This window comes from Periophthalmus magnuspinnatus, chromosome 20 (genome assembly GCF_009829125.3).
Source record: "Periophthalmus magnuspinnatus isolate fPerMag1 chromosome 20, fPerMag1.2.pri, whole genome shotgun sequence".
NCBI lineage: Eukaryota > Metazoa > Chordata > Actinopteri > Gobiiformes > Gobiidae > Periophthalmus > Periophthalmus magnuspinnatus.
Window position 1 is genome coordinate 3,992,610 of NC_047145.1, and position 16,466 is coordinate 4,009,075.

The 16,466-nt window shown below is 37.8% G+C and overlaps 1 protein-coding gene across 1 annotated transcript in view; it reads left to right on the plus strand.

The window, feature by feature from the left end:
* Positions 1-2,787: 2,787 nt before the first annotated feature.
* The window catches only part of idi1 (isopentenyl-diphosphate delta isomerase 1), a 491,925-nt gene continuing 478,246 nt past the window's right edge, over positions 2,788-16,466 (plus strand). The window contains exon 1 of the mRNA XM_055230201.1: positions 2,788-2,801. The gene's annotated coding sequence lies outside the window, so the exon portion shown is untranslated. The remainder of the gene's footprint in view (positions 2,802-16,466) is intronic.

Below are 16,466 nucleotides of genomic sequence, written 5' to 3' on the forward strand. Positions count from 1 at the left end.
AACATCTTTTTCTTGGAGACAACTGTAATTTATAGCAGAAAGGTTACACAGTATGGCTTTAATAGTGACTACCCTACCACCAAGTATCAACTGATTTAAAAATAGAACTTGCTTGTATATTAAAGGCTGTAAATCCAAGGAATTATTATGAAAGTGCACATATTACACTATTTTCTGATCTATGTTGTTTCCTCATCACAAGCGCACCCAGAGCTGTATTTTTCTTTCATTCACACAAGTTTAACGCACAAACTCTGCCTATTTAGGTTCTTCTCTCAACCAAAAAACACTCTATTCCACCTTGTGATGTCATGTGTTAACACAGGAAGTGCTCCATTGCTTTTTAAAACTCCATACACCTTCACTGGAATCATTTGGATGATTTCAGAGATGGAATTGCCAATCTCTACTGAACTAAAGGTGAAATGAAGCTGTTAGCTTGATAACTACCACTTCATGACATCACAAGGTGGCACAGAGTATTCAAACATGTGTGAATGAAACAAAACACAACTCCAGGTATGTTTTTGACGAGGTAAGAACATTTTAACATGACTTAAAGCTCACAAGAATATTTTTTTTGTAATATAAGACCTGTAAATCATGAATACATTGTTGATTATTGCATTAAATAACTTCACCAAATCGTTTTCACAATATCCAATTTCTAACTTAAAACACAAGTATTTTATTTATTTATTTGATAGGGACAATGCACATTAATGAACATCAGTATAAAACAGATGTAAATATGCCGAATTTTAGCTACAAAGCTAGTTTTCATCCATAGTCTCTAGGCAGGCAAATACATTAAAAATACAACATGCAACACAAGCAGCACAAACAAAAGTCTAGTGGTCACATGACTGGTTTGTTTTCAGCCATAGTTTCAGTTGTGTTTTAAGCTGATCAGTGTAGAGCTCTCCTTTATATGCAGAGGACGACTGTTCCAGATGTTAGTGGCCCTCACAGAGAGAGTGTTCTGTCCAAAGGCTGTTCTTCTGTGGGGGACCTCACAGTCTCCTCTGGATGAGGCCCTGGTTTTCTGACCACTTGAAGTCTTGGGTTTGTAAAAGACAGACATGGGGGGTGGGGCTAGTCCATGTAGCGCTTTGTAAATGAAGCATACATACTTAAAGTTTATAAAATTTTCAAAATAGAAAAAACTGTTTAAACTATTACATCCATGAAATAAATTAGGTTTTTGGTCAAAACTTTAAGAGATTTTTTAAAAAGTGATTCAATTATTTTCAAACTGGTAACAGTGGTGAGAGACCAACTTGTGATGCAATATTCAATATGGGATAAAGTCATTGAATGAAGAAACATTCTAGCAGCACCAAGTGTTAAAAAAGGCCTGATTTGTTTAACATTTTTAAGGTTATATTTAACAGTATTGGCAAGTTTTTTAATATGATTTTTGAAAGAAAAAGTGGAATCAAGTCTCACACCAAGATACATTTCACAATTCTGTGACCAATTGCAATTCTTCTCCTCTCAAGAATACTCCGGAGCTTTTTATCTCTTTTGATTGCTTTGAGAATATCAAACAGACTGTTTTTTTGGAATTTAGAAGCAAACATGATTTAAAAAGCCAGTCATTTATTTGTGCCATAGCTGAGGTCAGAATGGAAGCTGCCTCTTTAATGCTCCTTGCATAAGTATGAATTACAGCGTTGTCTGAGTACATTTGAAAATTCACGTTATTACATGTTTTGGGAAGGTCATTTATGTACAGTGCGAATAACAGGGGACCAAGTATTGATCCTTGGGGAACCCCGACAGAGACATCCAACACCGATGATTTTACACTGTCAATTTTTTACACATTTTCTTGAAGTTAAATATGATTTAATCCACTGAATTGCCTCTGGTGAGAAGTTGAAGTTTGTTAATTTTGTTAAAAGTATTTCATGGCTAACAGTGTCAAAAGCCTTTTTAAGATCAAGGAACACTGCACTAACACAGGGATATAAATCCAGTTTACTTTTCACATTTTCTACAAAGAAACTACTTGCAGATTCAGTGGAGTGGTTTGCTCTGAAACCAAATAGCATGGCATGCAAATTAGAGGGACTATTATGTGAATGTTCATTTATAATATTTGCTACCCATCTCTCAACAACCTTGGAAATGAATGGAGGTATACAGATTGGTCGATAATTGGATATGTTTGATCTGTCACCAGATTTAAAGGTTGGGGTGACTGTTGCCAGTTTCCAAAACAATGGGACAACTCTCTGTTTAAGAGATAATTAACCATGTGTGTTATTGGTGCAATAAGAGACTGCATAATTTTAGGAGATGAGTGTCCAGTCCATGTATGTCTTTGGCTTTTGAATTTTTTTGTGAGCTAATAATTTTGGACACTTCCAGCCCTGTTATTTCATGTAAAATAAAGACAGGCTGGGTGTCAATCAATGGACCTTGTTTTGAGATCAGGAGATGGAAATAACTCGCTTATTTCTGTAACAGAGTTGAGAAAATAGTTATACCTCAAGGTTAACTTTTCCTTAAAATCCACATCAATTTTTTTCCCCCGGAACATTGCACACAGATCGCACGGAGGATTTGACACTTTTGAAATGCTAAACGGAGCGAGGGTACAAATTAGCTGTGGAAATGCATGTAATTAACGTCCCCAATGACTTCCAATATAATCAAAGCCGCCATCTTCTGAGAAACTACTGTAGAATTATTACACAGGCAGGTTGCACTAATCACTCAGAGACAGAAGTAACCCCATGTGTCAAATATATGCAAGTCCAATCGCACGCTATCACCATATCCCGGACAGTTTGTATTGAGCTGACAGGCCCGGGCTTTGGCTATTGATGCCAACCTTTAGCTCACAGTTATCACGCGGGCACAGGCAGGCTTCATATCGAATAGGAAGCGCCCGGGTTAAATAAAAGAGGAAGGCTTTCACTTTAGATCTAGTTGTGGGCTGTGTCCTCGTGCCACAGCTCAGAGATGCAGGGACAGATAGGGTCGACTGCGGATGTCAGCGCACGCAGTGTCTTGTTTACTGAGGGGAGGAGGGGTAAGCGGAAAAATAATACGGAGTTATTTATTTAGTTTAAAGACGCTGTACTTGGTTTTTTACAAGCTTAACATTGCGAGAAAAAAAAAAAACCCAGAGTGAGTTCATTTTGCAGTGGCTCAGTTTGTCATCTTTATTCCTCACTTTATCCTAACGATCAGGTGATAAGTTTAAGAGCATGTTTTGCAACTTTTAGACCAAAGTAGAATTTTAGTGTGAAGGCAAAGGTAAAAAACAACAACTAGCGTGCTAACAGTGAAATTCCTGATTATCCGGCGGTAATTTATAATCACAGACAGCACAGAGCAGTATCATTTTGACCCTAAGACGCTTTTAAATATATTTGTACTGGGTCAAGGCAACTTTTCTACATGGAGAAAAAAAAAATAAAATAAAAAATGGGAATAAATGCTTTAATGTATTTATTTGAAAAGAGCATAAAAGAGCGTAAATGTATGTAAGAAGGTTAGATTGTAAAAATATGAAATAAACATCCACATGTACTGTAGGCGGCAGCTGTGGCAATAAAATGTCTTGTAACTAAAAGGTTATTGGTTCAAATACTCAGTTCAGTTAATACTGTTGTTGTGTCCTTGAGCAAGACGTTTCACGCAAACTCGCCTAAGGGAGTGTGGTGTAAATGGTACCTTGTGTTTGGATCAAAAACTGTATAAAGAAGTGGATTAAGTGAGTGTGACGTCACGTGTAGCGTTCAGCTCCAGTCAAATGAAGCTTGTCGAGGCTAAAGCAGTTCTAAGGGCAAATTTGAAGCCGAGTTCCATATTTGGAGTATATTTGTGAGTATAACAGCAACTAAAGAGTCAATCTGGAGCGAGTCTGTTGAAGGTAAATTTCCCGCACACACTGCTCATGTAGTAAGGAGAGGGCACTTAGTAATGCTGTCAATCAAAGCTGTTGCTAATGCTAGCAGGAGTGACCTTGTGGGATTAAGAGCACAAATAAAAATACCAGGACCATGTAACGCTGGTTAATGCGAATATTTTAAGACGAAAATACAGCAACGTTTTAACGAATAGAAAGTGAATGGGAGCCAAAAGCACGTTCATGCTCACTTCCTATGGAACGCAGCACCTAGCGGGTTAGCTATGTCCATTTATATAAACAGTCTATGCATGAGTGTCAAACTCAATTTCACCGAGGGCCACATCAGCAAAATGGTTCCACTCAAATTTGCATAGATGTAAAAACTATGACTGGAACTGCATATCTCCTGATAAACTGACATTTCAAGACCATCATACATTTTAATTTACCTTGTGGTGGGCCACATAAAATGACGTGGCAGGGCCGCATTTGGCCCCCGGGCCTTGAGTTTGACACATGTGGTCTATGGGTTGGAGGAGCTACTGATGTACTTTCATGTATTCTGTTATCTTTACTTTCTATTTGTTTTACAGCCAAACAAGTCAAGAGATCATTGATTCAAAATTAACTAATTAAACTCATTAAATTTATAAATATTGATATAAATTAAAATGTCCAAAATCTGTAACAAAGGAACGCAAGGTTAAAATGCCAATAGTTCCACTGATTCATTTGGTAATTATTATAGGAAAAATACATTGTAGTAAATATAATACTCATAAAACTTGATTACACGACCCTTTATTACATCGCCATCCAATTGTTTTAGCCAAATTTATCACCTCTGAGCACAAGTGCCTATACCACCAATCAGCTTGCACTCCAGCGCTGACTTGAATAATGCTCACTATATGCCCATGAATCACTGTAACAAATCGCTGATCTGTTTTCCAATCCTACACCACATTTAACTCGCGCCGAGCCTTACGCCGCATTTGTTCCCTTCTTCTTCTACAAAAAACAGGAAAAAAATGTCCTTCGATAAAACTCATCAATGATTTTAACCAACAGCCCTGAATGCTCCACGCTTTGATGCAACCCGATGTGTTTATTGATTAATAAGCGAAGCGAGGGTCCCATTTCGCAGATATACGGTCTCTGCCTCCTCTTCGCTGTCTTGGGGGCTTTTTCCTTCGGGACTAATGCGATTCACTTGAGCTGATCCAATCCCCTCTACATTGTTTTTATGTACTGCTGTTTAGCGCTCCCCCAGCACCACTGACTACCTGTCTGCTGAAAGGGCTATAAACATAAATCACACTTGTTAGGGACGATTTTGTGGTGAAAAATGCCGAATCAAAGTCCATTGAAGCGGGTATGCTGTTTGGGAATACAGACTGACTCGAGACATTATTGGTGTCATCAAAGATAGGATCAGTGTAAGTCACAGCGCTGTTTAATGTTCATGTTTAAAAGGCCGGTACCAGATTTTTTCATTGTCAGAGAATTAGGGAGTGCACGATTAGCATGCTAGTTGATGGCAAAACTCTGGTCTGGTCTCTGAAAGTTATGAAAAGCGCTTATAAACTCCTTGTGGTGAATAATTAGGATGTTCGGAATGTGTAAGATAAGTGAGGAATAACTTTGGACCTCTGCAAATTGTTTAAAATGAGCTAGTTCTGCTTTTTATATTTTTACGACAGTTAAAATCTGATACGCGCCTTAAATGTTTCCAACTATTGCAGCAGGAAAATAACTTTTGCATCGCTGAGCCAGTCCTTCATGGTCTATTTTCCACATGTAAAATAAAAAAAAGTCAGTGGTATAAGATGCTAACCATTGCTTTTGTTCAGTGTTTTGTATTTTGTTGATTCTGCAGTGATTCTGTAATGTAAAGAGAGTTTGTAGATAAAATAATAATAATAATAATAATAATAATAATAATAATAATAATAATAATAATAATAATAATAATAATAATAATAAAACAAAAAATAAATAAAATAAAAATTAATTTAAGAAAAAAATTAATTAATTAATAATAAATTCATTAATAAAAATATTATTAATATTAATATTAATATTATTATTATTATTATTATTATTATTATTATTATTATTATTATTATTATTATTATTATTATTATTAATAATAATAATAATAATAATAATAATAATAATAAAAATACATTAAATATAATATATACATTCATATAAAATATTAAAAATAGTTTCAGGTGTCTGTATATAAGTTTGTTACCAGATATTAAATGTTTTTATGTTAAAATCTGATACGCGCCTTAAATGTTTCCAAATATTGCGGCAGGAAAATTACTTTTGCATTCCTGAGCCAATCCTTCATGGTTTATTTTCCACATGCAAAAAAAAAAAAAAAAGTCAGTGGTATAAACTGTTGTTGTTGTTGTTGAATGTCTTTCCACACTCTTCACCCCCATTTCATAATCCCTGCAATATCCTGCACTTGTCAGCAAAAAAACAAAGAAAAAAATCAACTCACACTTCCCAATAATTAGCCTTCTTGTGTTGTGTCACTAATATTTAAACCACTTTCTCTCTCTTTGTCTCCTTTTGTCTCTGGCCCAACCCAAAATGGCGGCTCAACGCATCCTCCTAATTTACAAGATTCATGTTTATCTAATGTAAAATCAATAGCTCGGCGGCGTGGAGAAGTTAGGGCCGGGCGAACGGCCATTGAAAGCTACTTAACAGCAGATCTACGGGTGCTTTAGAGGGTCATAAAAGAGAAGGATCACAAAAGCAGAGGCAAAACACAATGCAATGTCCAGATGCACACGGTCAACTGGTGTCAACAGTAAAGAGCGTTATCACCGCTCTATAAGTCCCATTAGGGGCTGTATAGCATGTGGGCTATTGTGGTAATTGACTGATGGAAAATAAACAATTGGAAATGATTCACTTTTTTCAGCACTAAAAACAAATTATAATGATACACATTTTAATAACTATTGTTCGGTAACACAAAATTGACTCTTGTGAGCTTTAAGCCGCATTATAATGCTGTTACCTCATCAAAAAACATACATGGAGATGTGTTTTGTTTCGTTTTGATGTTTGAGTAACACTTCATTATTAGTCTGTCTACATCACCAAAGCTCAAAATGCTCTGTTCCCCCTTGTGACGTCATGAAGTGGTAGTTATCAGCTACTTTTTACCTTTTGTTCAGCAGAGATGGGCAACTCCGGGGCTAAAATTATCCAAATGAACATAGTGAAGGTGTATTGAGTTTAAAAACACAGCACAGTGGAGCACTTCCTGTATTACCACATGACATCACAAGGTGGAACAGAGTGTTTTTTGTTTTTTTTTTCTGTTTGAGTGAAGAACTCAGTTTAAATATGCAGGTTTGTGTGTTAAACATGTGTGAATGAAACAAAACACAACTCCAGGTCTATTTGTGACAAGGAAACAACATTAGAAAATAGTGTAATATGGGCCTTTAAAGCAAATTCCAGCCATATTTTTATGATTTTTTTTTATGAATTGCAACTTGATTCTACAATTTTCTTTCAAAACACAAAATCTAAATTTACACTTTATTTTTCTCCAGTTTTTGATTAACAAATAATTACATTTAGTTAGCATCACGCTAGCAAAAGATATATGAATTTTCTATATAAAAAACAGTGTTACACAAGCTCATCTTATTATCGTCTAATTAATCTTCATTTATCATTTTTTATCTTCTAATTAAATCTAGTTCTACGTTTGAGTGACCACTTCAAATGAGCCAGACTGTTTATTTTTATATCAGATGCCCTCCCACAATTGCCTCTTGTCATTTATTCTAGACTTTCTCACTTAAAATAACCATTCCCTTTTCAGACTGTATAAAAATCACTCAAATATTCATAGGAAGTGTATTTTATGCATTACTCGAGCTACTCAAAAATTAGCATGAACTCCACTCTAACATATAGGGCCATAAATCAGTTGTGAGATTTGACACTGGGGCCGCACACCACTATTAAACTTTAATAGACTAATTGACCAACTATGATGATCCTTAAATTGACTCTCTTCATCATATCGAGGCCACCCGAGACAACCATGTAATGCAATGTACCCGCTCCTCCCTCTGTCCCATACACCTCCACCTTATTTCCTGCTCCCTTGCACTTAGATAGATCAGCACTTCGGACTATTGCTTCACTGGCTCTGGCTTGGCCCCTAAAATTCACTTTTCTCCACCAGTAAGCACTATCTTCTTCACAGCGACCCCTTACACGAAGACCTTGCAATCTGTCAATGTCGTTTTGCACAAAATGGCTGCAGTTAATTGGAAAACAATGTCGGGGGCAAGTGGGAGGGTCAAAGCAATATGCATCAAGGCGCCTTCGGGTCACTTCCTCATCTCGTCCTCGTTGCTCCTGACAACCGGGAATGTCGGAATGCATTGGACGCGGATTGGGTTAGCTTCCTCGCCGCTTTGGCAGTGGGTGTTATCAGCGGGACAGATGCGGTAGGTAGGTACACTCTATCTGTCTGTGTCGGTGTAACGCAGTGATAATCGATGGTGAGGAGCGGGGGGTCTCGGGGGACGCGGCCTCTTCTCTGCAGGAAAACTCTACCTGAAATACAGCCACGCGAATGAATGTGATGGACAGTGACGGCTATGGGAGCAGGCAGACTCAGCACCGAGGCTCTGTTTAAAGGGGGACACGAGTGAAATAGACTTTGATGAGACTGTAGCCATAGTATAATGGTGTTTCCTTATCGTTAGCTTACTCGGAGTATTTCAGTTGATTCATACATGTTTAAGTAATCTTGTATTGTCTTGTGCTCAGTTGAGTGCTCAGAAAAAGTCTGTTTTCACCTTCCCCCATCCCCGCCCATTGCTCTGTACTTACTTGAGATTATTAACTGAAAATGTACTGGTTGTGGAAGTCAAATTGGCCATTCCTGTTGTTCAGTATTTTGTATGTTGTTGATACTGCAGTGATTCTGTAACGTAAAGGGAGTTTGTAGATAAAAAAAAGAAATAAATTAAATTGAAATAAAGTAAAAAAAAAATAAATAATAATAATAATAATAATAATAAAAAAAAAATAAAATAATAATAATAATAATAATAATAATAATAATAATAATAATAATAATAATAATAATAATAATAATAATAATAATAATAATAATATAAAACTTAAAATATGATACATGAATAAAAAAATAAAAAATCAGTGCAGGTATGTGTATAAAAGTTTGTTACCAGATTATTCAACTTCAAGTGGTCCGAAAACCAGGGCCTAGACTTTTGTTTGTGCTGCTTGTATTGCATGTTTTATTTTTTATGTATTTGCCTGCCTAGGGACTACGGATGAAAACTAGCTTTGTAGCTAAAATTCGGCATATTTACATCTGTTTTATGCTGATGTTCATTAATGTGCATTGTCCCTATCAAATAAATAAATAAATAAATAATTAAATTGCAACGTATCCAATTTTGCTAAACTGCAATGCCATACTCCCAGATGGGCACAAGAGCCATTGTTTTTTTGGTTTTTTTCCTATTGGTTATACTGTACTTTGTCATGATCTAAAGGGTAAATTCACAAATGTTGAACCAGATCATTTCTATTATTGGCTAGACCCAAAATCTCACTGTATTACAACACAGATTTGCTCTTTAACAATAGTAATTTGAGCTGCGCCCATTTGAGTTAAATACTATTGACCTATAAAAATTTGTGCCGACATGTGAAAACCAGCAATTATAGAACTTTATTGAAATTAGCAGTGGTACTTAAAGTCCTTGTATTTTTTTTCAACCCATAAAATGTCCATAAATATAGAAAATCTATTGTTTAACAGAACACACCTGCACATGTTTCTTCTAATCCTAATTCGTTTTTTTTTGCGGGGCCCATAATCTCAAACCCTCCATTTGGCCACACATTTCTTGCTGGTGTCTCTTCGGTGATGGCTTTCCGCAGTCTGCAGCCTCAGCACATCGAATCAGTGCTTTTCAGGGTTGACTGAGCGCCTCCACGCCCCTCCTAACCACCGCGAGTGACCCTGTCTATATGCAGTCCACCATTTACTGCCCAGGCTCCTTCTGCTGACACAATAATGCAACTCTCCCTTTCACGCGCTCAGCTGGTCATCTTCATGTCAAACCCAGACGCCCGGTGATTCATGAGAGCGCCGCGGAGGCAAGGTGAAATAAATATGGTAAAAATGTGGTGAGTTTGATAGAGAAGCATGCAGAAGTTTGAGGAGCGCTGTTCAAAATGTAAAGGTTCTGGGCTCTGCTATGAGCTCTGGGGTAGAAAAAGAATGATTGCTGGTCTATGCCTGAAAATACAAGCTTATAATGTGGACGACTAGGCTTTGGAGTATATTTAACGGTGTATTTTGTAATTTTTTGTTGGGGGGACCACCTCCTGCTTGTCACCATGGGAATGTGATTCATTTAGCTCAAATGTTCCACATGGCATTAAACCTATCCATTATATGTACTTTTATATGTGTCATTTGCATCTATGTGAAATGCGGTCACCTCTCCACAGATCTAACTTGCTAATTCAAACTAATTAACTTGCTAATTAAAACTAATAACTAAACAAAACTAACTAACCTGTTGGCTTCACCTGCTTGTCTTCATGGAGATATGTGTAATACTATGGAACAAGCAGGTTCTTGGGTAAACATTTTCTTCTTGAATACAAACTATATTCACAGACTGTTTTATAGTGGATTAACCATAAACTGGAGACGTCATTTAAGAACATTAAGTACAATAATAAAGTTAACTCAAAAGGTTTCAACAGGAGGACTGGTCAGATTGGTAAAACAAAAACAGGTATTAGACTTTCTTACTCTGATCAGAGGGAAGGAGCACAGAAGAAGAAACTACACAGACTGTTTCCATGAGGTCTTCTTCTACATCTCCGACGCCTCCTTCTCAGACCACGCTTTTATTAACAGCTTGACATTCCTCAACAATTTCCTTATTTGTCAGTAGAACAACATCCCAGTCCCCTCTCTACATTCACACAGCCTTTCTGATCTTTTTTAGGTTACACACCTGTTAGCCCTTCAACTTTTCCACTTAGTTCAATTACTTTACGACTTAATTACTTCACGACTTAATTATACAGACGTGTAGTTTTCCATCACACCTGGTTAGTCCTGTAACACAATATCAGTATAAAATTCATTAATGATAAAAATATAAGCATGATTTCATTCACAGTTGTGTAGAAGGGTAATAACACTCAGGACAAAAATGTTTCTCCTGCAGCTTCTCAGCCAGCCACCAGAGGGAGCTAGGTGAACTCTGGAGACACAACAATAAAGCCTTCTTCTTTGCTCTGTTGTTTCGATTGGTGATGAGATGGACCATTACCCTGAACGTATTTCATCTGGAAGGTCTTGAGTAGAAGTTTCTGTTGTACTTCAGAGCGCCATGCACGGACTCCATGGATACAAGAAAAACAATCCAGCAGTCCTTAACTTCTGTCCTTAACTACACAAGCTATACACTATTCATTACTGCAGATTTATATCTTATACTGGATATATACAAGTAAGTAATTGTTGGGCCAATATTCAGGGAAAACCACGGATTTGAATGAAATCAAGTCAATTTTCCCCATTTCTACAATATCCTGAATACTCTTAACTAACTTTCTACACACACTGATTAACACATAGTTTAAAACCTTGTGCACATTTTTCATCAAACTTAAACCAATTCATAACTCAAAGAACTGTAATCTTCATCACTCATGGATTCCTCTCTCAAACACTCGTCTTCTCTAAAAATACCCCTGCACGTCTAAAGACATCACAGCTCCCTCATCGGCCATCATGAAAGGAAAACTCTCTTGGTTTGTTCTACTGTGTAATTAGCATTAAAATGATTCATCTGATCCATGTCATGTTGCAGACAACCAGTAGTTATGTCAGCCACCATTTAAAAAGTACCGCTAAGGGGCTCAATTACCTTCATCTCAGCACAACTAGTGTCTGTGTGCTGCATGCATGGCCTAATACGGCATGATTTGATTATTCTGCTCAAGTAAACTCGTGCAAATGGGTCCTCAGCTGCAGTTGTTAAGCTCAAAGTGTACTGATTAAGTATACAATATGTCAAAGATATCATTCACACACAACTTTGAAAAGAATATGACATTTCTTAAGAGTTTTCAGTTTGAGTCTCCGTACTAGGGATGGGACAATAAACGCAATTATTGTTGACATGATAATCGCCACACAAAATGCCCGTATTGTCCCATGCCTACTCCATACCGATTGTTTTGCTTAGAATGTTCCACCGTAGGGCATTCAAAAGTTTTATCTAGAATGTATTTAATCGCCGGTGTTGTGGCACAGCAATGGAGCGACCCAAAAAATGGACGCAAAACCGATTTGAAAAAAGGACAAGGTTGAATTTATCTTACAAGTTGCAGAGCGGTAGGATGCAAACCAGGGAGCGTAAGTACAACGGTGGAGCAGGTAGGGGGCACTGGCGAGCAAAAAAAACAACAAATAGGTACGTCAGAAATATTCTAAATTTGGTATAGAAAAAACTCTGCGCAGCCAAATAAAAATTTAAAAATCATTTGAAAAACACAACTCACAACTCGTTCTGTCAACCTCGTGCACATTCACAGAACAAAAGGCGGGGTCAGCGCCAGCCGGCCAATCAGAAACATTGAAAGGAAACATGGTCGCTGGGTTCAGATGAAGTCAAATGTTACGCAATGGCACAAGTTACAATTTAGTTAATTTTTGTGCCGTGTGCAAGTGTGAACTCAACCAACTTGCATTTTTAGGTTGATAGTGAAAGCAGGCATGTAACCGCACTTTTAGTAGTAAATTAGTAGCATCAGTGTGTTTTGTTTGTGTTTTGTTTCAACTATTACTCCTCTGTGTAATCCCTCAGTCGTCCAAGTCTGATCCGTCTGTCAACTGGACAAAACGTTCTCTCCATTTAACAGGTTTTATTTTTCTTTTGCTAACTATTACTACTCTTAAATAACATGCAAACGTGAAGTGCTGTTTTACATGTTACCAAAAATACCTATTTGGTGCAGACCTTGAGTCTCTGATAATCTACAGGGGGATAACGCATGGGCCGACCTGGTTGTTCACTGTGCCATTCAAGCCTTTGTTTTGTGGTGTGGAGTGCCATCTGTCAGGCTTACCTACCAGAGCCAATGCTTCGCTCCACTGCTCCGCGGCCCTCACATATTTCACATGCCTGAAAAAAAGACCTGTCCTCTGGGATCCTGCTTACCGCTCTGATGTGGTGCTGTTCATCAAAAACAGATAGGCCAGAGATGGAGAGGCAGCGGGTAGCTACGAACTCTCCCATCATGCTTTGCTGGTCAGCTACTTTTGGGCTCGGTTGGCGGCTGTGTGGTTGGATTTAAGAACCGATTGTTAAGCATATTTATGGGTTTTATTGTTCTGTTTAAAGATGACATTTAGTTTGAGTTTTGAATTGGTAATTACGCAAGGCAAGTTTATTTGTACAGCACAATTTGTACACAAGGTAATTAAAAGTGTTTTACAGAATTAAAAAGACATTAAAATCACACAAATCCAAACATAAATAATCACAAATAATCATCATAAAATTAACATTAAAGGAGAAAAGTGCAGAATAAAAACCTTTCAGTCATATGCACAGATAAACAGAACTGAGCCTGGAGTTAAACATTGTCAAAGTAGAGGCCTGTCTCACATCTTCAGGAAGACTGTTTCAGGTTTTAGCTGCATAAAACTGAAACATTAATTCCCCATGTTTAGTCCTGGTTTAGTCCTGGTTTAGTCCTGGTTTAGTCCTGGTTTAATCCTGGTTTAATCCTGGTTTAGTCCTTGTTTAATCCTGGTTTAGTCCTGGTTTAGTCCTGGGTTAGTCCTGGTTTAGTTCTGGTTTAGTCCTGACTCTGGGCATCAGCAGGAGGCCGGTCCCTGAAGTCCTCAGCGTATGAGATGGCACACGATTTATGTGCTCGTACTTCCTGGTTCCAGTCAGGACTGTTCTGGATGTTCTGTTCTGTCTTAAGGCTCGTTTGGAGAGGCCAGTGAGCAGGACGTTACAGTCGTCTAACCTACTGGAGACAAATGCATGGATAAGTCTCTCTTAGTCTGGTTTTGACAGTATACCTTTGATTTTTGCAATGTTTTTAGATGGTAAAAAGATGCAGATGTTATTGATTTGATGTGGCTGTTACAGTTCAAGTCTGAGTCCATTATTACCCCGAGATTTCTAGCCTGAGTTGAAGGTTTTAGAGAGAGAGACTGGAGGTGACTGCTGACACTTTTTCTATGTTTCTCTGGACCAAAGATGATGACTTCAGTCTTGTCTGAATTTGACTGGAGAAAGTTGTTGTTATAATTACTTTGACAAAGGTATAGATTTTCATGAATCTAAAAGCATTGATGGTTTGATTGAATGTTATCTTATAAGTACTTTGTAATTAAAACAATTTGACTAGATTGGGCCCTGATAAAAACACATACATCACATTAATTTTGTACGTAATAACCTTTCTATGCTTCTTGGTATTAGCCTCATTTCCTGGTGACTGATTCTAACCATAAACATAGTTACTACTTGCCGAAGCCTAACCTAAACCCTAACCGTAACTTATTCTGGTGCTATTTAACTACATCTCAACTTTAATTCAGAACTTTGAAACAGATTTCTCTACTACTAAATATATACTATTGCGCCCTCAGTTTCCCTTTTCACATGACTCCCACTGCCAACTGTGAGGCGCTCTCGTGGCTTCTCTTTGTCTTTGCTTCAGAAATGGGGCATATTTACAAATTTCAAAGGTTTGGGCAAAGTCTGCGGGTGCACCACACACAGACCAGAAATCAGGTGGAAAAAAAGTGGATAATTTTGACGTCTCACTGATTTTCAGCAAGTTTTGAGCTCATTCTGACAAATGCCCGAAGAGGAGTTTACGATACCGATATCCCCCTCACCAGCTTGTGACGCTCAACAAAAGTTCAACAACTTTTTCTTCTAACCTTCTTTTTTTGACAGTGTATTTTAAGATGTCTACACTGGAACCTGCTACTTCGGTTACATGATACGGATATTCATTTTTCGGTCTTGTAATACATCTTTTCAGCGACTGCAAGCATCTTTTTAGTGACATATTCTAACTTCACGTAAACAGTTGACCGTATATCCATTTATGACCTTGTACGGACAGTACCAGCCTTCTATAGATAGTACCTTTCTTGGAGTATAAGTACGCATGAGATAAAACTTCTTTCAACTCTCTACCTGGTCTGCAATCGCTTCCCAAAACATCCACATTTGGGCATTCCTACGTTCTCCCGGGGGAACATATCCTGACCTAGATATAACAAGTGTACACAGAGTCAACACAATACACACTTTCCAGTCATTGTCAGCCGCACACCTCTCCTAACTTCACTACCATCTGTCTTTCTCCAGTACTTCAGCCCAAGGTCAGTGTCCGGGCCGGGCCATAACTCAAGGATCAGATAATTAGGCCGAATGATGATGAAGGGAGTAATGGAGGAGAGAAAGTGCAGACGTCAGGGATTATTAGAGACACTTTGAGGAGAGAAGACCAGAAAGCAAAGGACACAACCCCGAGTACTACAGATACTTCCTCTGTAACTTATGAAGACAAATAACAAGTTGACTTCATGCGATGCCACAACGTTCAGCTTCCTGTTTTTTACGCAACATTTCGAGGACTTTTTTTCACATTCAAAAGATGTAATATTTCGTACTAAATGATTAAAAACTACGCAAGTCGATTTTTTTCCCCGTGTATTTGTGCAAAATTTGTCTTTCCCCAGTGCGGATACATTGTACACGCAGCTCTTGAGGTCAAAATAACATCGCAGCCTGTTGTCTGTGTCTAATCGCGATCTACAATTGAATAATCAGGAGGTTTGTGTTAGCATGCTAGTTGTTATTAGCTTTACCGCAATGGCAAAACTCCCCTCTGATATTAAAAAGTTGTGAAAACTGCTTAAATAAACTCAAAATGGGGAATAATTAGTATGTTCCGAATCCGTACGGTAAGTGAGGAATAACTTTGGACGACTACAAACTGTTTCTGTTTTTCCACGTTTTTAAAGACAATAAAAATCACATACTGCACTTTTAAGGCAGTACTGTAGAGAATTCCAGACAAGCCGCCTCCACCGGAAAAAGTTCCACAGCTGACGTTTTAAATTATCTTATTTCCCAAGACGAATGCACGAAACTTCCCATATTTATAACCTTATTTTCCAAACACTTCCAGAATATCATCCCGACTGTGTTCGTGTGTCCGCTCCATCCACAAAGCAGCACTGAGGTATAGTTATTACCATACATAAACCAGGCGACTGAAGTCAAATACCATTTAATTACATATTTGAAGTATTTGAATTGGGAGAGGGAATGAAACACGCTTTGAAGGGAGGAAATGCCATATTCCAATCAAACGTCTGACTGTGCGAAGGTTAATGAATGCCATCGCCTCCGCGCCAGTACATTTTCTACAGATGCATAAATTAGATAAAGACTCTGAATGTGGCGCTTTGTACAGGGCGAGGGGACGTCTG